The 25,681-nt window shown below is 43.9% G+C and overlaps 1 long non-coding RNA gene across 1 annotated transcript; it reads left to right on the top strand.

The window, feature by feature from the left end:
• Positions 1-2,579: 2,579 nt before the first annotated feature.
• On the top strand, positions 2,580-25,081 carry LOC141113738 (uncharacterized). The gene is made up of 2 exons (XR_012236808.1): positions 2,580-4,081; positions 23,101-25,081. It is a non-coding gene; the product is annotated as an uncharacterized lncRNA (long non-coding RNA).
• The last annotated feature ends 600 nt before the right edge of the window (positions 25,082-25,681 follow it).

Here is a 25,681-nt window from a genome sequence, read left to right as displayed (position 1 = left end):
ACAATACAAGAGGAGTAATGTGATTGTTTGCTGATATTTGATCTGTGAGCAGCTGATCTCTTCTACCGGCACAGAGATTATTTGTTGCACCGTTGTGAGAGGTAACAACACATTGTGATCTCTTTACACTGAGATTAAATCCAGGAGCTGAACCCCACAGGGAGTTCTTTCCCCTGTAATTATAAAGAGGGCTCTATGTTTACCCAGCAGAGTCCTCCAGCAGTGCAGAGTATTTCAGGAAAGGAGAGTTATAGAGGAAGGAGCAGAGTCCTCCAGCAGAGCAGAGTATTTCAGGAGAGGAGAGTTATAGAGGAAGGAGCAGAGTCCTCCAGCAGTGCAGAGTATTTCAGCAGAGGAGAGTTATAGAGGAAGGAGCAGAGTCCTCCAGCAGAGCAGAGTATTTCAGGAGAGGAGAGTTATAGAGGAAGGAGCAGAGTCCTTCAGCAGTGCAGAGTATTTCAGGAGAGGAGAGTTATAGAGGAAGGAGCAGAGTTCTTCAGCAGAGCAGAGTATTTCAGGAGAGGAGAGTTATAGAGGAAGGAGAGGAGTCATCCAGCAGTGCAGAGTATTTCAGGAGAGGAGAGTTATAGAGGAGGAGCAGAGTCCTCCAGCAGTGCAGAGTATTTCAGGAGAGGAGAGTTATAGAGGAAGGAGCAGAGTCCTCCAGCAGAGCAGAGTATTTCAGGAGAGGAGAGTTATAGAGGAAGGAGCAGAGTCCTCCAGCAGAGCAGAGTATTTCAGGAGAGGAGAGTTATAGAGGAAGGAGCAGAGTCCTCCAGCAGTGCAGAGTATTTCAGGAGAGGAGCGTTATAGAGGAAGGAGCAGAGTCCTCCAGCAGTGCAGAGTATTTCAGGAGAGGAGAGTTATAGAGGAAGGAGCAGAGTCCTCCAGCAGTGCAGAGTATTTCAGGAGAGGAGAGTTATAGAGGAAGGAGCAGAGTCCTCCAGCAGAGCAGAGTATTTCAGGAGAGGAGAGTTATAGAGGAAGGAGCAGAGTCCTCCAGCAGTGCAGAGTATTTCAGGAGAGGAGAGTTCTAGAGGAAGGAGCAGAGTCCTCCAGCAGTGCAGAGTATTTCAGGAGAGGAGAGTTATAAAGTAAGGAGCAGAGTCCTCCAGCAGAGCAGAGTATTTCAGGAGAGGAGAGTTATAGAGGAAGGAGCAGAGTCCTCCAGCAGTGCAGAGTATTTCAGGAGAGGAGAGTTATAGAGGAAGGAGAAGAGTCCTCCAGAGTGTAATAAACTCTATGTAGTATACACCGACACAGTCACTGATGGATTTAGTAGGGACACACAGAGCTAATGCCCTCTCTACCTGTCCAGCGTATCACCGCTGCCTCACCCCCAGTAATAGTATGAAGCCCCGGGACAGACCTGCCCGTGGATAGAGCGCGGACAACACCTCCTCCTGCAAGAGTCTATCCCACCTCTCACATGTACATGCTGAGTGCTGACAACAAGCTGCTAGAGAAACCTTCGTTACTCTTGGCAACCACTTGTATCTTCACTCTTGTATCGTTATCTTCATACCCCAATGCAGTGCTGGACTGGGACAAAAATTTGGCCCTGGACTTCATCCAGACCGGCCCACTTTAATTTTGCAAACACACACAAAAACAGTAAATAAACTATACGCAAAAAAAATAAGTAAAAACATTCCACTGTAAGTATAAACGGCTTTTAAAAAAAAACTCTTTATTTCAAGAAAAAGATGCATTCCAACATTACAGACGCCTTTAGAATGTGTAAGTTACACTCCATTCAATGCATGGTGATTAGAGAGAGGAGAGCCACCGGATTACACAGAGCGGGGATCTCCAGCTTATATGGAATGGCCGCTGTGTGCAGTCTATCATAGGAGCCCCTCCAGGAAGTGGGACTTCGTATGACAGCGGCCACCGAGTAAATGGGAGTTCTCAGCTCTGAGTAATCGGGCAGCACTCACCCCCCCACCTCCTCTCCGAGGAAGCTCAATGGGCCCAGTGGGACCCATGGAAGAGTTGGCCCTGGGGGCCCCCCTCTGCCCCAGCTTGCGGGGACAAGCTTGTTCAGGGACAGTGTCCTTAGTCCGGAGACTGTCCCTGGAAACTTGGGACTTCTGGTCACCCTAGGCTAGTAGCCAGCAGGCACCACAGGTTAGTGGCCAGCAGGACCCACAGGTCAGTGGCCAGCAGGACCCACATGTCCGTGACCAGTTCCCAGCAGGACCCACATGTCCGTGACCAGTTCCCAGTAGGACCCACAGCCTGTGGGTCCTGCTGGGAGCTGGCTGTAGACCTGTGGGTCCTGCTGAGAGTGGACGTTAGCCTATGGGTCCTGCTGGCTGCTGGCCAGTGGGCTTCTGGGAGCTGGCCAGGGCCTATGGGTCCTGCTGGGAGCTGGCCATGGCCTATGGGTCCTGCTGGCCTGTGTGTCCTGCTGGTCGCTGGCCTGTAGGTCATGGCCAGCGGTCAGCAGGACCCACAGGTGTCTTGCCAGCAGGACCAACAGGTCCACGGCCAGCTCCCAGCAGGACCTATAGGCCCTGACCCGCTCCCAGCAGGACCCACAGGTCCACGGCCAGCTCCCAGCAGGATTCACAGGCCATAGGCACTGGGGCAGGGTAAATGAGGTGTATGGGGAGGGGAGATAGATGGGATGATCATGTGGGGGTGTCAGGGTCTCTCACCTCTCACCAGCTTTGGGCCGATGGCAGCTGCCTGTGGCGGCTATCACGTGACCTCAGCTAGCCCCAACTTCCTTGAGACTCTGAGACTGACAGACAAGTGACGTATATAAATGAGTTATACTTGGGGGGGCACATGGAGGGGCACATTATAATATTGGGGGGGTCATAGACCCCTCAGGCCACCCCTAGTGACGCCACTGTACAGCGGTGCTCAAATTAATGGCTGCACAGCCATTACTTTGACAGGCTGTCACTGAAACCAGCCCACTGGGAAATTCCCAGTAGTCCCGGTGGCCAGTACATACCTGCCCCAATGTGTTTAGTGACCCGAGCTGTAGACAATATGTGCTGGTTACTTGTATTACACCCCTTGAGTAACTGCAGACCAGGCAAAGTTTCAAAAGCTTTACTGAAAAACCCCAAGAGGAAGACAAAAAAGAGTAGGATTGAGTTCTGGAGACAGCAGCACTGAGATGTAAAAAACATAAAAAATAAAAAAAAGTTTAAAACAAAAATTAATTAAAAGGAACAGCATTTGATTTTGATACACTATGCTTTGGCAAATGAAATGCCATTCAGTTAAGGTTTACATCTTTTTGTCAGACAGGGAACAAAGTTCAGAATCCTGTAAGTGGAATCCTGCAGGGAAGTGCCCAGGCACAATACACTTTCTATTAGCAATCTGTTCATTTTTATCACTGTCAACAAAGATATTTATAATCCTATTGCCATCGCCCGAGGCCAACAACTCAGCCTGTCTTTCAAGCTACGTTAAGCCAGCCGTCAGGTTTTTCAAGGCTCGTTCCGTACAAAGGCGCCTAAACAGTTAATGCCTTGTGTTTAAATTGTTTTCAAAGGTGTGTACTATTTGAACAGCTATACCTGGAAAAAGAAAAAAAAAAAAATCAGCACTAAAGCGGTGGACACCACAAGATGTGGTCACCATAGTCCCCTCTCATCCGAATTCAGCCCAGCGCCATGAAGCTGACCAAATTCATCGGGCGTTGCCCGGGAATGTTCTATATTGCGGCGATCTTTGACCTGGTCGGTATAATTCTGCTGCTTATAGGAATCTTCGCCAATTTAAGCATCTGGGATTTCCTCATCTACACGGGGGCGATCGTCATAGCCTTTAGCTTGATTTTTTGGGTGTTGTGGTACACCTTTAACGTTAGGGTCTCCTTCAAGGAGATGGAACTGGTTTTGTAGGCTGAGAAGTCGTCTGGCTGAACTTAAAGCTCGAGGACACATCAGAAATTAATTTGCGGAGTTTCAATTTGGATTTTACATTTTATCACATTGGAGTTCTACATTTCTACAAGCTTCATAAGACAATTGCAATGAGGTGGTACCAGTTGGAAGGGCATGCATCAAGCAAGAGACGAAGACAGGACGCAACTGTACACCCATAACCGAAGGTATGGTATCTACAAACATGTTTCTTTTACTTATAGCATTTTATTGATTTTATGAAAGATTTTTTCAAGTGAGTAACAACAGGCACATCAAAGAGAAGATGGAATCCAAATAAGAGATGCATATGGCAAATAAAAAAAAAACAATACAATGGGAAAGATACAATCAAAAGCAAACAGGTGAACAGGTGCTAGTGGTTGTCCAGATATGCTGTAAGCAATGTTTGGTGTAGGTGAGAACAAGGGAGATATGTGTATATTGGGCGGATTCAAGGTGGTATAAGCTAAATTGATTCTTCTTTTGGGGGATACTGGTTGGGCCCCCCACCCAGTCCCTCCTTTCCCTCTGCCCCTTTCCTCGTACCCCCACCTCCTCTCTCATCTGCCCACCATTTGCCCACGTCTAGTCTATCCACATCAGCTCTATCCTTTCACGGTTTCCCTTTTCTCTAATTCCTAATGGTGCACAGTTGTTAGAGACCTCTAGGACCTCTCCTGATTTTCACAACCAAAGGTTGGTATGTCCAGATATAAGCAATATGTGGTGTAGGTGAGAACAAGGGAGATATGTGTATATCAGGGGATTCATGGTGGTTTAAGCTAATTAGATTCTTCTTTTGGGGGTTCCTGGCTGGGCCCCATGCCAAATCCCTCTCCCCCTCCCCCCTGCCCCTTTCCTTGTACCCCCTACCACTTCTCTCATCTGTGCCCTAGTCTAAAAAATGGAAATAGGAAAATGGATTTTATAGGCACACGCATAGAATTGGTACAAGTTGATTGAAATTTTTAATTGGATAAAGTTAAAATCCTGCTGTACAAACACATATTAAAAAAGAAACCATTATAATGTTAAATGGCCCCAAAAGACTCGAATAACACCTCCAAGATATATAGATATATATTAATCCAAATTGGGGCAATAATAAAAGTAACCAGTAACAGCATCCAATGGAGATAAAATGCGTGGAGTAGTTGAGTCACAATATGAGGTCACACAGAGAGTTCGCTCTACATGCTACGCGCATTAAATGCGCTTCTTCAGGAGCTTGCGGATCTAATAGATATGTAAAAAGAACGTCAAATAAGTATATCATAGTATCCAAAGAAATAAAACAAAAACAGATATAGACTATGAAATAATCATTTTGATAAAATCCAGCGGAATAAAAAGCCCAAATCCAGTGACCTCTGGGTGGGGGGGGAGAGAGCAATACCCTCCCATGGGGACACATCAATATAAGTAAGAAAACCCGGTATATCCATAAAATAAACTCAGAAACATGTGTATATATATATATATATATATATATATATATATATATATATATATATATATATACACATATATATATATAGCCGTTCAGTGTGACATCATATTTTGACTCAACTACTCCACACACTTTATCTCCATTGGATGCTGTTACTGGTTACTTTTATTATTGCACCAATTTGGATTATTATATATCTCGGAGGTGTTATTCGAGTCTTTGGGGTCATTTAACATTATTTTTTTTTTTTTTTTAATATGTGTTTGTAAACCATGATTTTTAACTTTATCCAATTCAAAATTTCAATCAACTTTTACCAATTCTATGCGTGTGCCTATAAAGTCCAATTTTTCTTCCAAATAACATTAGGACGTTGGCACACTATTATTTGTGTATCCACGGTGTCACCCTGTGAGGATACACTTCAGTTTGCAACAATTTTCTGTCCCCTAGCCCAGCCCATCCACATCAACTCTATCCATCCTCCATCCACAGCTCCCCTTTCTCTCGTTCTTTGTGGTGCGCAGTCATTAGAGACCATCACCGTCGATGTCCTGGTTTCCACAACTTAGGAGTTAAAGGGGACGACCAGAGTGAGCAAAAAAAAATAAAAAATCAAAGGACAAGGATGGAAAATTTATTTTAGAATCTAATGGGAACTAATTAATTTCAAATCATTGAATTTGTTCCCAGCTGAGAAAAAAAAATCATAACTATTCTTATATACAGGCACAAGGTAATCCGGAAGTAAAGCGTTCGTGCTACGAAAAATGTAGACATTGACACGGTACTCAGAAGAAAAGTCCATCAAATGGTGGATACGTTCTCAACCGAACAGTCAAACTAAAGTCTATAGGTGTAAGGCAAGCATTAGGCAGTCATAACCCTCATTTTAAGTGTTGATTTTCTGAGGAGCCTTACTTTTGGCTATTGAGAAACTGGTACACCACCCTGAGATACAGTAGCCCAGGTGGATATTAGCCCTCACATCCATCCACAGGGTGCTAGTCCCGGTCAATGTTGCCGGTAATAAAACACTAAAATAATAAAGGGTTTAAGCACAACCAGACTGCGGAGAACCTTTTATTGATATATTATGCTGCACAGGAAACAGCTTTTACAAGTTTCACGCTTACAATCACCTTTGTGCGGAGAAGCCGTCATATTTCTTTTTAAAAAGAGTTGGAGAGAGAAAGGAGCAAGCCACACGTCACCATGACACAGCAGTTCTCTGTCCGTGGCTATGGAAGTTCTATGGAGCACATCAACCAAGTCTAAGATACTGTAGACCAGATATGCCATTGATTTAGTCCTACCCTGTAAGAATCATAATCATATAAACGTATTACTAAACACAAATTATGCAAACAAAATGGCACCTTTTCCATTGGTTTCATACTTAGAACATCAATATGAATTATGGAGTTATTTTAACTGAGAAGTGATATTTGAATCCAGGCTGAACCATTTTCATCTCATGTCAAGCTCCACCTTCATCCGATTTTGTCTTGCTCGTGTTTTTTTTTTTTTTTGTCTTTGGCCGCAGCTCTGTTGGCCCTTATTACTCTCTGTTGGTTTTCTCTCACTTATATATTTTATTGGTGCTTGCTTTAAAAAATCTTGGCAACTCCTTTCCATCTTTTTCCTGTTCAAAACAATCACAAGGTGGTCCTCCTTCCAAATCGTCAGTTCCAAGTAGGTAGTTGCCCCCTCCCTGGTGGACTGGTTCCTAGTTAGGGGGTCCCTAGTCCAAGCGCCTTTAGTCAAGTCACCATAATGTTAGGACACCCCTTGGCAGGAGACGCTGGCTCATCCGAGTCACAGAGTCTAATTAGGTCTTCACTAGACCTAATCTCATATAGCTATGGCACAACTGTGACCACCAAAGGACAGAACAGGAGAAGGCCAGGAAGTGAAGATGGATAAAACAGAGTGAAATTGTTGGTGGCTGCTCCTCTATAAAACGGGGTCCCGAGTAACCTAACACACATAAGAAAGCAAGCACAAGAGGGTGCTTGAGTGTAAACCATAAGAATAAGTGAAAAAAAGGAATAAACATATATTGCACTCACTAAATATAAGTTGGTGTCGAACATGTCATTCTATGAAATGTGGTCACCTGAGAGACTGCAGAGTTTAGAAGCAACACACAGTCTCATTGGTAAGCAACTGGATGACCAAGCGTGACGGCCTATGTGTAGCCGGGAGCTGCCCGATTAGGTCATGACTTTCGGGGTCCACTCGGTCTGCTGGGCAGGAATCAGCTGCAGTTGGCTCTCCACGGGGATGACATCACTATGTACAGGGGGCGTGGTTATGCGTTTTGGGGGCACCGCCGCTTGGTCAAACCAAGAAGATTCCTTCTTATATGGAAAGAAGGTTCCTTCTTCTTATATCTAGTGAGTGCAATATATGTTTATTCCTTACTTTCACAGATTCTTATGGTTTACACTCAGATGGAGACGCCCTCTTGTCTAGAGGTCTTCACTAGACCTTCTGACAGTGGAGATGGGCCTGAAACCCTACTGGTTCTAGTTTTCTGCCATGCAGGCTGTCACCAGGTCTCTGCCCCCAGGATTCTCCCAACGTGGGGGGGGGGGGGGGTAGCTGGATCAGATTGGTTACAGTGTGGAGACTTTACATGAAGTAAATGTTCAGCCGCTTGATCGTTCTTACAGGCGGCAGAGAAGGGACGTCCCTCCGGCCGCCCTCTGGTGCTTCTACCGGCTCGGTGAGCCGGAGAATGAAGCAGTTGCCGCCGGAAGTTGAGCATAGAGATTTCTGGAGACCAGATGGTCCCCAGTCATCTCTATGACCCTCGGAGGCCCGGGCACGACGTTATGACGTCACGTCCGGGCCGGTAATTGTAAACAATTTCGGGGGACGCGGCTGGAAAGGCCGAGACTGTTTGTTTGTTTTTTTTGTTTTTTTTGTTTTTTTTTAAATCTCAGCCTTTCCAGCCTGAATGAGAGATGTGGGGAATTAGAGACCCCGCATCTCTCCATGAAGAGGACCTGTCACGCACTATTTCTATTACAAGGGATGTTTACATTTTTTTGTAATAGGAATAAAAGTGATCAAAAATGTGTTTTTTTAAGAGAAAGTGTAAAAAATAAAAAAATAAAAGTAAAATAAACAAAAAAAAAATGAATAATTGAAAGTGCCCCCGTCCCCGCGTGCTCGCACACAGAAGCGAACGTACGTGGCGCCCATATATGTAAACGGCATTCAAATCCCACATGTGAGGTATCGCTGCGTGCGTTAGAGCGGGAGCAACAATTCTAGCCCAGGACCTCCTCTGTAACTCTAAACAGGCAACCTGTAAAAAAAAAAAAAATTAAAGCATCGCCTATGGAGATTTTTAAGTACCAAAGTTTGGCGCCATTCCACGAGTGTGCACAATTTTAAAGCGCGACATGTTAGGTGTCTATTTACTCGGCGTAACATCATCTTTGACGTTACACAAAAAAAAAAAAATTGGGCTTTACTGGTTTTTTTTGTTAATTCATTGACAGAAAAAGTTGCAATGGACGCCATTTTATTCCCTAGGGTCTCTGCTAAAAAAAAAAACATATAATTTTCTAGGAAAAAAAAAAAAAAAGATGATTTTTTTACATGTAGGAGCGAAGTGCCAGGATGGGAAGTGGTTAATGATTACAGAGCTGTATTGATTTGTGATATATATATATATATATAATATGCCTTTAGAGTTCTTCTTTAAATGGGGGAATTTCTGAAGTTTCGTTGGCAAAATAGATTGTAGCAAAGTACAGGTAAAGTACAGGTAACCTGAAAAGGTTAAAGGAAAATGTGATGTGTTGTTAGTAACATCAGGTGGAATATTCTTTACTAGGAGGAAGTGAGAAGGAGATAAAGGAGTGTGTCACAGAGGCACAGATAACAATCTTCTCTAACACTCCCTGTGTCTGTGTTTGGAACTCAAGGGAAGGCAATCAGATAAGAAGCTTTACTCCTAAATAGTTCACCCTTCTCTGTGATCTGCAGGTGTCGGGTAACACCCAGCAGGTAATAACACTTTGACACCCTTAAAGGGTAACTCTACTTTCGTGGGGGAAAAAAACGAGCAAATTAAAAAAAAAAATACTATAGCGTATACAATTGCGACACAAGTCATATTGTGATTGAATGTTATCAAAAATGACCTTATATTTTCAATCTGCAGTGCTGTAATTCTCTGAAAAGCATTTACACAGATGGTATACAGAACGCCCCCCCCCCCAGATTGTCATTTCCTCCTTGTGTGATTGGCTCACTGATTTTTCCCAGAATTCTACACTAAGATACAAATTCAATTTTGGGCATCCCCTGCAACAAAAAAATTTTCATTTTTGGTGAGATACTCCCAAATGGAAATCACATCTAATGATGATGCAGACCCTGGCACTTTCCCCGTTAGATCCCCTGCAAGTGCAGCAGCTGATTGATAATTACAAAATCACTCCCATGCAGATTCTGCACAACAAAATAACAAAAGGGAGGAATCTGCAACAAAGTTTGTTAACCGCTTGCGGACCAGCCGCCGTTATACGGCGGCAGGTTGGCTCCTCTGCGCGAAATCACATAGCTGTACGCGATCTCGCGAGGTCCGGATAGCGGGCGCGCGTGCCCGCCGCGAGCCCGACCGCGGGTCCCGCGGATTCGATGTCCGCGGGGATAGCCGCGATCGCCTCTCATGGAGAGGAAGAACGGGGAAATGCTGATGTAAACAAGCATTTCCCCGTTCTGCCTAGTGACAGGACACTGATCACAGCTCTCCCTGTAATCGGGAGCGGTGATCAGTGTCGTGTCACACGTAGCCACGCCCCCCCACAGTTAGAATCACTCCCTAGGACACACTTAACCCCTACAGTGCCCCCTCCTGGTTAACCCCTTCACTGCCAGTCACATTTACACAGTAATCAGTGCATTTTTAATCGCACTGATCGCTGTATAAATGTGAATGGTCCCAAAATAGCGCCAAAAGTGTCCGATCTGTCCGCCATAATGTTGCAATCACGATAAAAATCGCTGATCGCCGCCATTACTAGTAAAAAAAAAAAAAATGATTAATAAAAATGCCATAAAACTATCCCCTATTTTGTAGACGCTATAACTTTTGTGCCAATAAACCAATAAACGCTTATTGAGATTTTTTTTAACCAAAAATATGTAGAAGAATACGTATCGGCCTAAACTGAGGAAAAAAAATGTTTTTTTATACATTTTTTGGGGATATTTATTATAGCAAAAAGTAAAAAAATATTGTTTTTTTTTCAAAATTGTCGCTCTTTTTTTGTTTATAGCGCAAAAAAAAAAAACCGCAGAGGTGATCAAATACCACCAAAAGAAAGCTCTATTTGTGGGGAAAAAAGAGGACATCAGTTTTGTTTGGGAGCCACATCGCACGACTGCGCAATTGTCAGTTAAAGTGACGCAGTGCCGAATCGCAAAAAAGTGTTCTGGTCAGGAAGGGGGCAAATCCTGGGGCTGAAGTGGTTAAAATCCCTGCAATGTACGTAGTTTACCCAGAGAGGAGGGCATAGGTGTGAGCAAAGGGTGTGTCAGGTATGCTCAGGCACACCCTAATCACCCTGTGCAGCACAGATTCCCCCTTACTGCCCTGTCTCCCCCCGTCCCCCGGCAGCTCTGCCGGCTAATTAAAAACAGTCACAGTAGGCCTACTGAGGAAGCCCAATTGGAGGGCGTAACGTGTATAGGTGGGAGGCGCCGAATCCCACGACGTCATACATTAATTACCAGTGTCAGCGTGGAGAGCTGATGGTTTTTACATGCCTGTAATCCCGATGTTCGTGTGAGTATTTTTAATCCTGTTTTTTTCTTTAATATATGTGGAAGAATAGAGAGCACTATGGTGTTTCTGTTTTGTTTCATGCTATAACATACTGAGGATCGAAGAGGGAAAGGTGGCAGATATACCCCTGGATGGGAAGATATGGAGATCTAGCTGCATTCCCTATAGGAGGAGTGTGTTAAAGGCATATTTGAGCGACGTGGTAGTCTGTGACTCTTGGATAATCAGCCAATGTCTTGTATCTTTATGTTACATTGTATTTTTTTTTTTATGGACCTATGCCCTTTTTTTGAAAAGTGTATGTAGTGAACCGCGCTAATATTCTGGTAATAGACAATTGTAAATTGCAAACAGTGCAAATAAATAAAACTGCGGAACCAGCGGATGTACTCCAATGGAACATACGCTATAATCAATCAAAAATTGTGTATAAAAAATAATCAAACGCATCATCAACTTTGCAAAATAGAAACATGTAAAATATCAAATATGAATTAAAGTCCAAAAAAACAAACTCAAGATGCCTGAGTCCAAAAAAAACAAAAATTTTTTTCCAATATGTTCAAGTTAAAAAGTGACTTTTCAATTGCTTGAGTGACTAGAGAAATCCTCCACCAACATCGAGCAACCAGCCGACTCACCAGATGGAGATGATCCCCATTACAGAGATCATCATAACAGCCTTTAGAATATCAAACTGCATCTGGAAATCCGTCAATGCACATCCGGTGATGTCTCCAACGTAAGGAATGGCCACACGTATTCAGGTTACACATAGGATAAAGAACAATCTCCCACGGTGAAGTATATCAAAACGTGGTTTTATTTAGTAAAAAATGGCGCTCAACCGCATTGGTAACGAGTAAAAAACAAGTAAAAAACAAGCAAGTGGACGTGGGTACGCCATGATACTCTCCACCTGTATTCCACTGTGGGCGGAAGTGACATATCATGTTATACCACATCCTACGTGTTTCGGCAGCACGTCTGACGTCTTCAGGGGTCACATATGCTCTTTTTATGATCGTATACAAATACATTGGCGTTTGCCTTTTAACTCTATCTACTTTTTCTTTGAGCATGCTTTAGCAGTCCCTGAGGGGTGTCCTATGTGCATATGTACGCATTATTTCATATCGCCATTGCCGAAAATAGGGTGCGACTTATCATGCGATTTTGAACTGTCAAATCACATGACATATCGCATATCGGTGTGAACAGGGGCTAACTGTGACCTGTCAGAAATGCAGCCATGCAGACTTCTAATCTTACTGAAAGGCAGTGGCAGCCCCTCCATTAGGGGCGACAGAGCGCCACCCCCTCTATCCACGGCCGCCACCCCCATGCTCTATTCACACCCGCTATTTTGCGAGACACCGCCACCCCCTATTCATGCATCCGGCCCCTTTCAGGAGTGGCGTGGGTTTTTTTTTTTAAGCAACTGATTAGAGCCAGAGGCTCTAATAGGCTTCAAAATTGGGTGGGCTCCTGGCGCAGAGCACTGCGCCAGAAGCCCACCCAGGTGTTACAACAGCGAATAAATATTCGCCATTGAAACACTGATCCTCAATCCCACCAATCAGAAGCAGGTCTAATGCCCCATACACACGATCGGACTTTCCGACAACAAAACCGTGGATTTTGTTTCCGAAGGATGTTGGCTCTAACTTGTCACACAATGACACACAAATGTTGTTGGAAATTACGAACGTGGGAACGCGGTGACGTACAAGACGTACGACGAGCCGAGAAAAAGGAAGTTCAATAGCCAGTGCGGCTCCTTCTGCTTGATTCCGAGCATGCGTGGAACTTTTGTGTGACGGACTTGTGTACACATGATCGAAAAACCTGCTCCTAAACATTTGTTGGCGGAAAGTCCGACAGCAAATGCTCTATGGAGCCTACACACAGTCGGACTATCCGACAACAAGCTCAAATCCAACAGAAGCAGCATAAGACCCGTTTTCCGACTGGCCGAAAAGAGAAGAGTCCCAATTGGCCGCCGAGGAGGAAGGAGGAAACGAAAGCCGTCCCGATGTCCGTGGAGAGCAGGGGAAGGGAAAGCCGCCACCGAGCAAAGGAAGCCACCGGTGAAGCCCGGGAGAAGCGCTGCCCACCATAAATGGGGTAAGTGCACCAGACCCACCTGACCGACCGGGGGTGGGAGGGTGTACTGTTTGATGCCCCCCCCCCAAAAAAAAATATTATCACCGGCTCCACTTTAAAAAGTGCCATTGGGGAGATTTTCAGATGTTTCGGATAGAGATGTTGTTTTGGCATCTTTTTTGTTTTGTTTTTTGTTTGTTTGCAACATTCCAATCCTACAACCCACATCTAGCTATGTTGGGAAGGACCAACGTCTTGCAAACACCGTATTGTATTGACATGTTTTCGTGTTCTTATTTTTCTTTATTGTTTTTATTTTTCTACAAACTTTACTAGCTTACTTCCAAGCTTCATCACCACCAATTCCAAAGCTGTAACCAATGAATGCAGCGTGTATCCCTGTCACAAGATGTGATGTTCCTAGAGCACGGTGTCTTAGCTCGTGTCCAGGAATGTTGTTTTCAAGAGCACGTTGAGGTGACTGTCAGGTTTTTCAAGGCTGACACGGCTCATCAGTGCTGAGGCATGTGTTGTGTCACCGTTTATAAAGAGCGTATAAATTGGCGCTGTATGAATTCATATTATTAGATGAAGCAACAACCGAAGCAACAAGATCTATCCTGTCCCTCACACGTCTCGGAAACGATGCCAAGGACCATGAGATGTTCGGACCTGATCGGTCGCTGTTGGTTCCTTTTCCTCTTGGCTCTGTTGGTCGACCTCGCCGGCATCATTTTACTCGCTCTGGGGATCTTTGCCAACTTGAGTTTTTGGGACTTCTTAATCTACACTGGGGCCACCCTCCTCGCACTTAGCATAGTGTTGTGGATTTTCTGGTATACTTTCAATGTGGAGGTCTCTTACGAAGAGTTGGGAATATCATCAATGATCATAGACTGACCTGGTGACTGTTAATTCTGTTGGGATGCTTGTTGCTGGTGTTCAACCTGGAGACATCCCTGAGTTGACATTTCCTTTTCTAAAAGGCAGCTTGAATGTATCCGAAAATTTCAAATCTCGTCAAAAAACGAAGTATTTTTTTGTTAAATTATTTTTTTTTAATTTATTTATTTGGTGCTACATTTCAATTCTCTGGAGAAATCAGCTTGTCCCACAACCTCAAAAACAAGAATACAAATTCTTGCTTCATAAGCGAAAGGAGAAGGTATTATATATGTTTTAATAATTATGAACGCTTTATTGAAACCTAGAATTAGCTGTAATAATAGATGTGCATTTAAAGTATATTTCCACCTTGGAATGACTTGTCAGGAACCTCCAAGAATGTTTCTTTAAAGCAGGGGTCTCCAAACTTTTTAAACAAAGGGCCAGTTTACCATCCTTCAGACTTTAGGGGGATCGGTCTGTGGCCATTGGGAGTAAAAAATGTCCTGGTTGATGCATCTTTGGTATTAGGGGGAGGAATATTGCCCCATCGTTGGCGTCAACGGGGGGCATAGTGTCCCATTAATGGCGTCAATGGGAGGAATAGTGCCCCATCCTAGGCATCAATGGGAGGAATGGTGCCCCATCGTTGGCGTCAACAGGAGGAATAGGGTCCTATCATTGGTGTCAATGGGAGGAATAGTGTCCCATCCAAGACATCAATGGGAGGAATAGTGCCCATCATTGACGTCAACGGGAGGAATAGTGCCCCATCAATGGCTTCAACGGGAGGAATAGTGCCCCATCATTGGTTTCAACAGGAGGAATAGTGTCCATCACTTGTGTCAACAGGAGGAATAGTGCCCCATCATTGGTAACAGTGGGAGGAATAGTGCCCCATCATTGGCGTCAGTGGGAGGAATAGTGCCCCATCATTGGTATCAGTGGGAGGAATAGTGTCCCATCATTGGTATCAGTGGGAGGAATAGTGTCCCATCATTGATATCAGTGGGAGGAATATTGCCCCATCATTGGTGTCAGTGGGAGGAATAGTGTCCCATCATTGGTGTCAGTGGGAGGAATAGTGTCCCATCATTGGCATCAATGGGAGGAATAGTGTCCCATCATTGGCGTCAATGGGAGGAATAGTGTCCCATCATTGGCGTCAATGGGAGGAATAGTGCCCCATCATTGGTATCAGTGGGAGGAATAGTGCCCCATCATTGGTGTCAGTGGGAGGAATAGTGTCCCATCATTGGTATCAGTGGGAGGAATAGTGTCCCATCATTGATATCAGTGGGAGGAATATTGCCCCATCATTGGTAACAGTGGGAGGAATAGTGCCCCATCATTGGCGTCAGTGGGAGGAATAGTGCCCCATCATTGGTGTCAGTGGGAGGAATAGTGTCCCATCATTGGTGTCAGTGGGAGGAATAGTGTCCCATCATTGGCATCAATGGGAGGAATAGTGTCCCATCATTGGCGTCAATGGGAGGAAAAGTGTCCATCATTGGTTTCAACAGGAGGAATCGTGCTCCAGTGTTTATGTCAGAAGCAAGAATTATGCCCCATTGTTGGTGTCAGTGGGAGGAGTAGTGTCTTGTATCAGTGGAAGGAAAAGTGCTCCAGGGCCAGATAAAGGCAGGCAAAGGACCTATCTGGCCCCCGGGCTGCAGTTTAGAGACCACTTGGTTTAATGGACAAGTAAGCCCAAGAATGACAAAATGTAATATGTTGAAGCTCTTCAGTCCTTAGATGTGGTGGCTGCATTAGTTTTCTTCTTTCAGGGTAAGTATAATTTTCAACAAAACAACAATGTTATCTTTGTTCTCCAAACCACTAATCTTCTCTCCCCCCACATTATGGGGATGAACAATGGCAGACACGGTTCGATTCCAGCCTGGATAAAAATCGCCCGTTCATTCCAGCATCCACAGTTCATTAAAAAAAAAAAAAAAAAGAGAAAGAAAGAAAGAGAATCTTATTTTTAATGATAAGATTCAGGCAGGTCTCCCAAACCTGCCTGAAGACCCCCCTTGTAACCCGCCCCCTCCTACCTAGATGGCCGGGTGCATTGGACATCGAGCACCCCCCCCCCCCAGCTGAACAAGCGCTCTGTGTCACTCAATGCCTCCACATGGTGCACTGCCTCTGCCTCTCAATGCTGAGCTCAGCCCTTCCTGCGGCAGAGAGAGAGTGCAGGCTGCACATGCGCAGGTTTTGAATGAGCCAGAGCATTCATTTCTACAAAGCTGAGGATTTCCCTCAATGTCCGGTGCGCCCTGCCATCTTAGACAGGAGGATTGGGAAGAGGGCGGGGTCACTTATCTTGGAGTTTTTCAGACAGGCTTCGGAGAGGCTGCTGGTATGACATTTCAAAACCCGAGCCGTGTTTATTATTGTATTGGGAAGGCTGGAAGGCATGGCAAACTTAACACATGAGTATTGGGATTCTTGCATGACTGGTTCTCTTTACACCTGGAAAGCTGAGCATATACTGTACAGGCCAGACTGTAATTATCTGCAGCAGACGTGACAGTGCAGGACTCGGGCATTGCAACATCTTTCTAAACACAACCATCTACCTGGTGAGAAAATCCCACATCCCATCCGTGTGATAAAGAAAGCTTAGAAGAGAAAATCACTGGTTGTCACCTGAGGATATTTCCAGCTCCTGTATCTCCATAGAGAAAAAAGCTTTTACAAGGAATGTCTGCGCATGCAAGTCTCTGTCTATCTGTTCTGTTGTCCTTCTGTAACTACAGGAAAATTAAAGAGTAACTCCACATTCCCCTGCGGGCGATCTCTGTACATTGCAGGGGTTGTCCTTCTGTAACCACAGGAAAATTAAAGAGTAACTCCACTTTAGTTGAGAAAAAAACACATTCCTCTGTGGGTGATCTCTGTACATTGCAGGGGTTTTAACAAACTTTGTTGCAGATTCTTTACCTTTTTGTTAATCTGAAGAAATCCCTGTGTGTTTGTCTGTGCCCAAGTGAATCTAATGGGAGCGGCCTCAAAATTATCAACCAGGTGCTGCACCCGCAGGGCTCTGATGAGGAAATTTGCAGGGGCTGCATCCCTTACACACCTATGGCAGTTTTAGTGCTTTTTGCATTTTGCAGATTTGCATTACAGTCCATTTAACATGGTTTCCTGTGGAACACGTTCTGTAGTGCGAACCTGCAAAATGCAAAAAGCACTAAAACGGCCATAGGTGTGAATCCGGTCTTAGACATGATTCCCTATTGGGAGTATCTCACCAAAAAAAAAAAAAATAATACATTTTTGTTGCAGGGAATGCCAAAAATCCAACCTTTTATCTTAGTGCGGACTTCTGGGAAAATCAGTGAGCCAATCGCACAAGCAGGAAATGACCACCAGGGGGGGGCGTTGTGTATACCATCTGTGTATAGAGCGCCTCCAGGTGGCCATATTGCATTTTACAGAAAATGACAGCCGCTGTAGATTGAAAAGGAAATAGAATTTTTAATAACATTCAATTAAAATATGACTTGTGTTGCAATTGTATACGCTATATAAATTGTACATTAAAAAAAAAAAAAAAATATATATATATCTATATATCTATCGATATATATCTATCTATAGATATATAGATATATATATCTATATCTATATCTCTTTATATATATATATATAGATATAGATATATATCTATATCTATACCTATATCTATATCTATCTATCTATCTATATATATATATATCTATATATATAGATAGATAGATAGATATATATAGATATAGATATCTATATCTATATCTATATATATATATATATATATATATTTATATTTATTTAATTATTTATTTATATATATATTTTTTTTTTTTTGCAATTTTTTTCCCAATGAAAGTGGAGTTACCGTTTAGGCTTTGATTAAAAAAAAAAAAACAACAAAAAAAACAAAACTGGAAGCTGATTGGTTACTATGCAGAGCTGCACCAGATTTTGCACCAGTAAATCTCCCCTGATGTGTTTGTATGTGTGGTGACAGCATGACATATACCCCAGACAAGGCAAAACCTATTTCATTCCCTCCGTTTTTATAAATTGCCCCCCTCCCCCGCCCCTCCCTGTGATCCTTTCACATTTGTAATTTTTGTTTTATGGAACATTTTTTTTCTGGAAATAAAAATAGATGCAAACAGATAGTATATTCTGAGCACAGATATTGATAAATACGCCTTGCAAATAGGAGACAATCAGCATAATATTTATTTGTTTGCGTGTTTGTTTTTTCTACGCTTACATGCGAATATGAAAACAAAAACTATTTACAAATAGGAGTCTTGGTTTTGAATACTAAGTTTCCCTTTCTCGTGCTTCACAGAAACCTTCATCCCTTAAAGGGTGACGCCACTTTCGTAGAAAAAAAAATAGCAAATTTAAAAAAAAAAAAAAAAAATATAGGGGGTTATTTACTAAAAATCTGGTGCAGCTCTACACAGAAATAGAAACCAATCAGCTTGCAGGTTTTTAGGCTCCATTCACACCAATGCGGATTTATATGCTTTTTTTGCAGAAATGCAGGACATTATTATTAATATGGGTTCCTATGGAGCGCGTTCACAGCAATGCATTTTTTATGCCTCTGTGTTTTTTTGGAAAACGTCAGGGACTGTTTTGCACCCAAAATGCTGCATTTTTTTTCGCATTTTAGGTTGAATAGAGAAGCTGCAAAAAAGCATGTGCGTTTTTACCCCGTTTTTACCACGATTTGCGTTTTTTACTCTGCCTAACAACAAATATCCCCCCCCCCCAAAAAAAAAAAAAACCCAGTGGTGATTAAATACCATCAAAAGAAAGCTCTATCTGTCTCCAGAAAATGTTAACAATTTATTTTGGGTACAGTTTTGCGTGACCGCGCAATTGTCATTCAAAGTGCAACGACACTGAAAACCGAACATTGGGGGGGGGGGGGGGTGAAAGTGCCCGGCATTGAAGATGTTAAGTAAAGTTTTGGGCTTTAAAACAGAAAACGAAATGCAGCGACCACATCTACAGACCATTAAGCTCCAATATATTATTATTTTATTATTTTGTTCTTGGGTGAAGTAATCCTGTAAGCATGTAAGCTACTATATTTCTGATTGTCTGATAATGTTATGAGCTTGCCGACCTGAACGCACGTACTTGTTCAATTCATCCAACTGCTAATACTCCGGCTCAGTCTTCAAACAAGTACTTGGCAAAGCCTGCAACAAAGTACTTGTATGGGCACCGAGTACAGGAAACAGTCTTGTTACAATGTGTTCAGAACAAATAAAGTTGGCTTTGTTATGTAATTGTAAGTGTATGAGTAACGGAAAGCAAATGTTTCTCCAAATGATCTTATAATCTTACACGTGTCTGCAAACATCTGCGGAACAGAAGACTTAAAGCACATCCAACACCCCTCATTTGTTTGCTCAGGTTGTGGCAAATGCTTTTTTTTTTTCTTTTTTTTTCAGTAACAGAAAAAAGTAGGCGGCATCCACTTTTATGAGTGTTTGGAATGGTCTAGAATTTCTGTTTCCTATAACAAATCATAATTGTGTCATTTCGGATGTTTCTTTCATTTAGTATTTCCGCTTTTAAGGGTGACGGCATTCCCTTTGAAACCTAAAGAAGCCATTTAGCTGCATCCTGGTTTAAAAAATGTCCTCATTATTACTGAGGAAATCCACAGCTACTTACAGTACATTTTTTAAAGAGGCAGTTTTTCCCACTTCTGTGTATTGATGGATTAATGTGTCTAGACAAAGCCTTCTTCAGTCGTTTTACCCCACTGGAACCCTTAGGCCCTGTTCACACATACTGCAGTGACCTGCATTTTACTGTGCTGGAATAAAGCAGGTCACCCCAAGGACACATAGAAAACAATTGCTCTCTATGTGTCCTGTTCACACCACAACGCTGGTGTCATGTGCAATGTGGTGTGTCCATGGTTCCCCTTCCTTGTGTCCCCTTTCCTGTTCTCTTTTACTTTCTTCTTTCAGTTCAGTTTTACTTCCTCCCTTCTGTTCCCTTACCTTCCTCCCCCCCCCTTTCTTCCTTCTGGTTTCCTTTCTTTGTCCATTTTTCTTTCTCCCTTTGTTCCTGTACCTTCCGTTCTTCCTCCCTTGCTTCCTTCCTTCTACTTTTTTCCCAGTTTCCTTTCCTTTTAAACTTCCTCCTGTTCCTTTGTGCTTCCTCCCTTCTGTTCTGTTACACTCCTTCCTTCATCCTCTTCCCTTCCTTCCTTCTTTTTCCCTCCTTCCTATCTTGCTTCCTTCATTCTTTCCTTTCCCTGATACTCTTTCCTCCTTTATCCTTTTTTTTCCTTCCTCCCCTCTGTTCCCTTACCTTCTTTTCCCCCTCCCTTCCTCCCTTCTGGTTTCCTTTCTTTGTGTCCTTCCTCCTGTTCCATATTTCTCCTTCCCTTTTGTTTCCATACCTTCCTTTCTTCCTCCCTTGCTTAATTTCGTCTACTTTCTTTCCTGGTTCCCTTTCCTTTTGTTCTTCCTCCCTTCTGTTCTGTTACATTCCTTTCTTCATCCTCTTCCCTTCCTTCCTTCCTTCCTTCCTTCCTTCCTTCCTTCCTTCCTTCCTTCCTTTTCTCCTTCCTTCCTTCCTTCCTTCATTCCTTCCTTGCTTCGTTCATACATTCCTTGTCCTGATACCCTTTCCTTCTTTTCCCTTTGTGTTTCTTCATTTTGTTCTCCCTCCTCCCTTCTATTTCCTTGCCTTACTTCACCCCCCCTCTCTCCCTTCCTCCTGGTTTCCTTTCTTTGTTTCCTTCCTCATGTTCCTTTTTTTTCCCCCTTTTGTTCCTGTACCTTCATTATTTCCTCCCTTGCTTCCTTCCTTCCTTCTACTTTTCTTTCCTGGTTCCCTTTCCTTTTGTCCTTCCTCCTGTTCTCTTTTTCTTCCTCCCTACTGTTCTGTTACACTCCTTCCTTCATCCTCTTCCCTTCCTTCCTTCTCCTTCCCTTCTTGCTTCCTTCATACTTTCCTTTCCCTGATACCCTTTTGTTCTCCTTCCTCCCTTCTGTTCCCTTACCTTTCTTTTCCTTCCTTCCTTCAGCTTTTTCTTTCTCCCCTTTGTCCCCTACATTCCTTCCTTCCTCCCCCTTTTTCTTTCTCCCTCTTATCCCCCTACATTCCTTCCCTCCCCTTTTTCTTTCTCCCTCTTGTCCCCCTACATTCCTTCGTTCCCCTTTTTATTTCTCCCTCTTGTCCCCCTACATTCCTTCCTCCCCCTTTTTCTTTTTCCCTCTTGTCCCCCTACATTCCTTCCCTCCCCTTCTTCTTTCTCCCTCTTGTCCCCCTACATTCCTTCCTCCCCCTTTTTCTTTTTCCCTCTTGTCCCCCTACATTCCTTCCCTCCCCTTTTTATTTCTCCCTCTTGTCCCCCTACATTCCTTCCCTCCCCTTTTTCTTTTTCCCTCTTGTCCCCCTACATTCCTTCCCTCCCCTTTTTCTTTCTCCCTCTTGTCCCCCTACATTCCTTCCTTCCCCTTTTTATTACTCCCTCTTGTCCCCCTACATTCCTTCCTGCCCCTTTTTATTACTCCCTCTTGTCCCCCTACATTCCTTCCCTCCCCTTTTTCTTTTTCCCTCTTGTCCCCCTACATTCCTTCCCTCCCCTTTTTCTTTCTCCCTCTTGTCCCCCTACATTCCTTCCTTCCCCTTTTTATTACTCCCTCTTGTCCCCCTACATTCCTTCCCTCCCCTTTTTCTTTATCCCTCTTGTCCCCCTACATTCCTTCCCTCCCCTTTTTCTTTATCCCTCTTGTCCCCCTACATTCCTTCCCTCCCCTTTTTCTTTCTCCCTCTTGTCCCCCTACATTCCTTCCTTCCCCTTTTTATTACTCCCTCTTGTCCCCCTACATTCCTTCCTCCCCCTTTTTCTTTTTCCCTCTTGTCCCCCTACATTCCTTCCTCCCCCTTTTTCTTTTTCCCTCTTGTCCCCCTACATTCCTTCCTCCCCCTTTTTCTTTTTCCCTCTTGTCCCCCTACATTCCTTCCCTCCCCTTCTTCTTTCTCCCTCTTGTCCCCCTACATTCCTTCCTCCCCCTTTTTCTTTTTCCCTCTTGTCCCCCTACATTCCTTCCCTCCCCTTTTTATTTCTCCCTCTTGTCCCCCTACATTCCTTCCCTCCCCTTTTTCTTTTTCCCTCTTGTCCCCCTACATTCCTTCCCTCCCCTTTTTCTTTCTCCCTCTTGTCCCCCTACATTCCTTCCTTCCCCTTTTTATTACTCCCTCTTGTCCCCCTACATTCCTTCCTGCCCCTTTTTATTACTCCCTCTTGTCCCCCTACATTCCTTCCCTCCCCTTTTTCTTTTTCCCTCTTGTCCCCCTACATTCCTTCCCTCCCCTTTTTCTTTCTCCCTCTTGTCCCCCTACATTCCTTCCTTCCCCTTTTTATTACTCCCTCTTGTCCCCCTACATTCCTTCCCTCCCCTTTTTCTTTATCCCTCTTGTCCCCCTACATTCCTTCCCTCCCCTTTTTCTTTATCCCTCTTGTCCCCCTACATTCCTTCCCTCCCCTTTTTCTTTCTCCCTCTTGTCCCCCTACATTCCTTCCTTCCCCTTTTTATTACTCCCTCTTGTCCCCCTACATTCCTTCCTCCCCCTTTTTCTTTTTCCCTCTTGTCCCCCTACATTCCTTCCTCCCCCTTTTTCTTTTTCCCTCTTGTCCCCCTACATTCCTTCCTCCCCCTTTTTCTTTCTCCCTCTTGTCCCCCTACATTCCTTCCTACCCCTTTTTCTTTTTCCCTCTTGTCCCCCTACATTCCTTCCTCCCCCTTTTTCTTTCTCCCTCTTGTCCCCCTACATTCCTTCCTGCCCCTGTTCCCTTTTTTTCCTTCCTTAGGAGTAACTTTACTGAAAATATTCATTTTGAATTATCTGCTATGTATTTAATGTGTTTATTTATTTGTTTTATTTTATCTCTTTTCCAGGAAGGAGCACAATCTATAGAGAGCACTTTTTATATATTTGAAGATCCTTTGCACCCCCCAGAGGTCAGGAAATTCCATGAATGAGGCTTGGAAGTGCTTCAAGCAAGAAGGAAGGTATTTTGGAATTCTCAAGGCTTCCGATAATACTGCATTCATGGCTTCTGCTGGACTTTAAAAAATGATAATGATAAGAAAATAAACTGAAGGAAAATGAAGGTGGACCTAATAGTGGACTTTGCTGTGATTTAAGATTCAAGATGGCCGAATCTGCAACCCGCATGAAGGATTCCGCTGAGAGTGGATGTTTACAGTTCCAGATCGACTTATCTACCTCCGTTTGTGAAATGTGAAGGACTTTAAGTGATATAAATAACATGACTTTTTTAAAATTTTGAATGAAGTAGTGGGGGGGGGTTACACTCTGTCAGTTGTTTGTTTGTTTTTTTGTTTGTTTTTTGATGTCAGTGTCCCTGCCGGGGAGATTTACCCTTTCTGTTTGTCCTGGTGATTACTGTCACCCAGGCAAGATTCAAGTGTTACTAAACCCACTACAGTAAAATCAGTCTGTATATGCAGAAAAGCATGCTTGTTATACTCACTGTGGAACCTAAGGGGTTAAGCCTCCGCATTGTGTAAAAAGGCTGTTTGATCCTGTATGCACAGATCCTCCTCTTCTTGCATTGTCCCCATAACATGTCCGGATAAGACAGAGCTACTGGAGTCAGGCTGCACATGCTCAGTTGGGTGTGTTTTGCTAGAGAGTTTTTTTTTTTCTTGGGAGAGTGCAAGTAATCAGCACAGGGCCAATCAGCGCTGTCCAGACAGAGGGTCAGGGGTCCTGCATCCTGATAGGACAGCCGGCATGCAGGCTGCTGGGGAGATCAGATATAGTGACTGCAGGCTGCTGAGGAGATCAGATATAGTGACTGCAGGCTCCTAGGGAGATCAGATATAGTGAGTGCAGAGTCCTGGGGAGATCAGATATAGTGAGTGCAGGCTCCTGGGGAGATCAGATATAGTGAGTGCAGAGTCCTGGGGAGATCAGATATAGTGAGTGCAGGCTGCTGGGGAGATCAGATATAGTGACTGCAGGCTCCTGGGGAGACCAGATATAGTGACTGCAGAGTCCTGGGGAGATCAGATATAGTGAGTGCAGGCTCCTGGGGAGATCAGATATAGTGACTGCAGGCTCCTGGGGAGATCAGATATAGTGACTGCAGGCTCCTGGGGAGATCAGATATAGTGACTGCAGGCTCCCGGGGAGATCAGATATAGTGACTGCAGGCTCCTGGGGAGATCAGATATAGTGACTGCAGGCTCCTGGGGAGATCAGATATAGTGACTGCAGGCTGCTGGGGAGAGCAGATATAGTGACTGCAGGCTCCTGGGGAGACCAGATATAGTGAATGCAGAGTCCTGGGGAGATCAGATATAGTGAATGCAGGCTCCTGGGGAGGTCAGATATAGTGAATGCAGAGTCCTGGGGAGATCAGATATAGTGACTGCAGGATCCTGGGTTTAGTAACACTTTAAAAGGGAAATCCAAAATTCTACAGTTGTCCACAAGAACAGTAGGTGAGGGGAAGTATTCCAATGAAGACGCCTGTTCTGGTAACATCTGTCTAGGAAGTGATTTCCCCTCATTGTCGGGAGATTTACTATTACTTCCTGTTGTGTTTCCATAGCAGGAAGTAGAGGGAAATATCCGCAATAGGGCACAGATGGGGAAAACAACCAAACAAGGGTTTTAATTATTAATTACTCCCACCCAACTGAAAAAAAAAATTGATGCATTTAAATGTAGAACTAAGTATTTATGAGAACCCCGAATACACCATAAATACTCCCAAGCAGCCATTTTGAAATTGGCTTTTATGAAGTATGACTAAAACTTGAAGTACTGTACCTTTGTATAACCTGTTCTTCATAAAGATATCACAAAGAATGGTAATCTAATACATGTTACATTTTCTTCATGAAATTATGCTTGATTGTTTTTATTTAAAAAGTTTGGGGTGATGTGTATGTGTGGGGGATTCAGATTTTGTTTGTGAATTACTATTAATCAGCCATATTAGACCAGGTTTGTAAAGGCTAAAAGCCCCTCCTTCCCTCCCAATTGGCTGCAGTGCTGATCGAACTAGAATTTTCCAAGCTCATTAGAACGGGATCAGCCATAGATGGATTGAAATGAGTCTGGTCCCTGCTGCGGTCAAATTTCGATCCATCTATGGCCAGCTTTACTGAGTGCTGGTTATTGAGCATACTCAGGGCCAGATCCAGCCTGTCTGATGTGGGGGTGCAGTAAAAAATGTCAGTGGGGCAGAGGATGAGAGGTCAGCAGGGCAGCACTCAGGCGGTCTGCAGAGCAGAAGATAATGTTAGCAGTTTGTAGGACAGTGTACAGGGGCCACAAGGGTAGAAGACAGGGGGCAGCAGGGCAGTGTACAGGGAGTCAACAGGGCAAAGGATGGGAGGTCAGCAGGGTAGTGTACAGGAATCGGTAGGGCAGTGTACATGGGGCCAGTTGGGCAATGTACAGGTGGCAGCTGGGCAGTGTACAGGGGTCAGTAGGGCAGTG

The sequence above is a fragment of the Aquarana catesbeiana genome, linkage group LG12 (assembly GCF_042186555.1).
Source record: "Aquarana catesbeiana isolate 2022-GZ linkage group LG12, ASM4218655v1, whole genome shotgun sequence".
Taxonomy (NCBI): Eukaryota; Metazoa; Chordata; class Amphibia; order Anura; family Ranidae; genus Aquarana; species Aquarana catesbeiana.
This window is presented reverse-complemented; position numbering and strand designations above follow the sequence as displayed.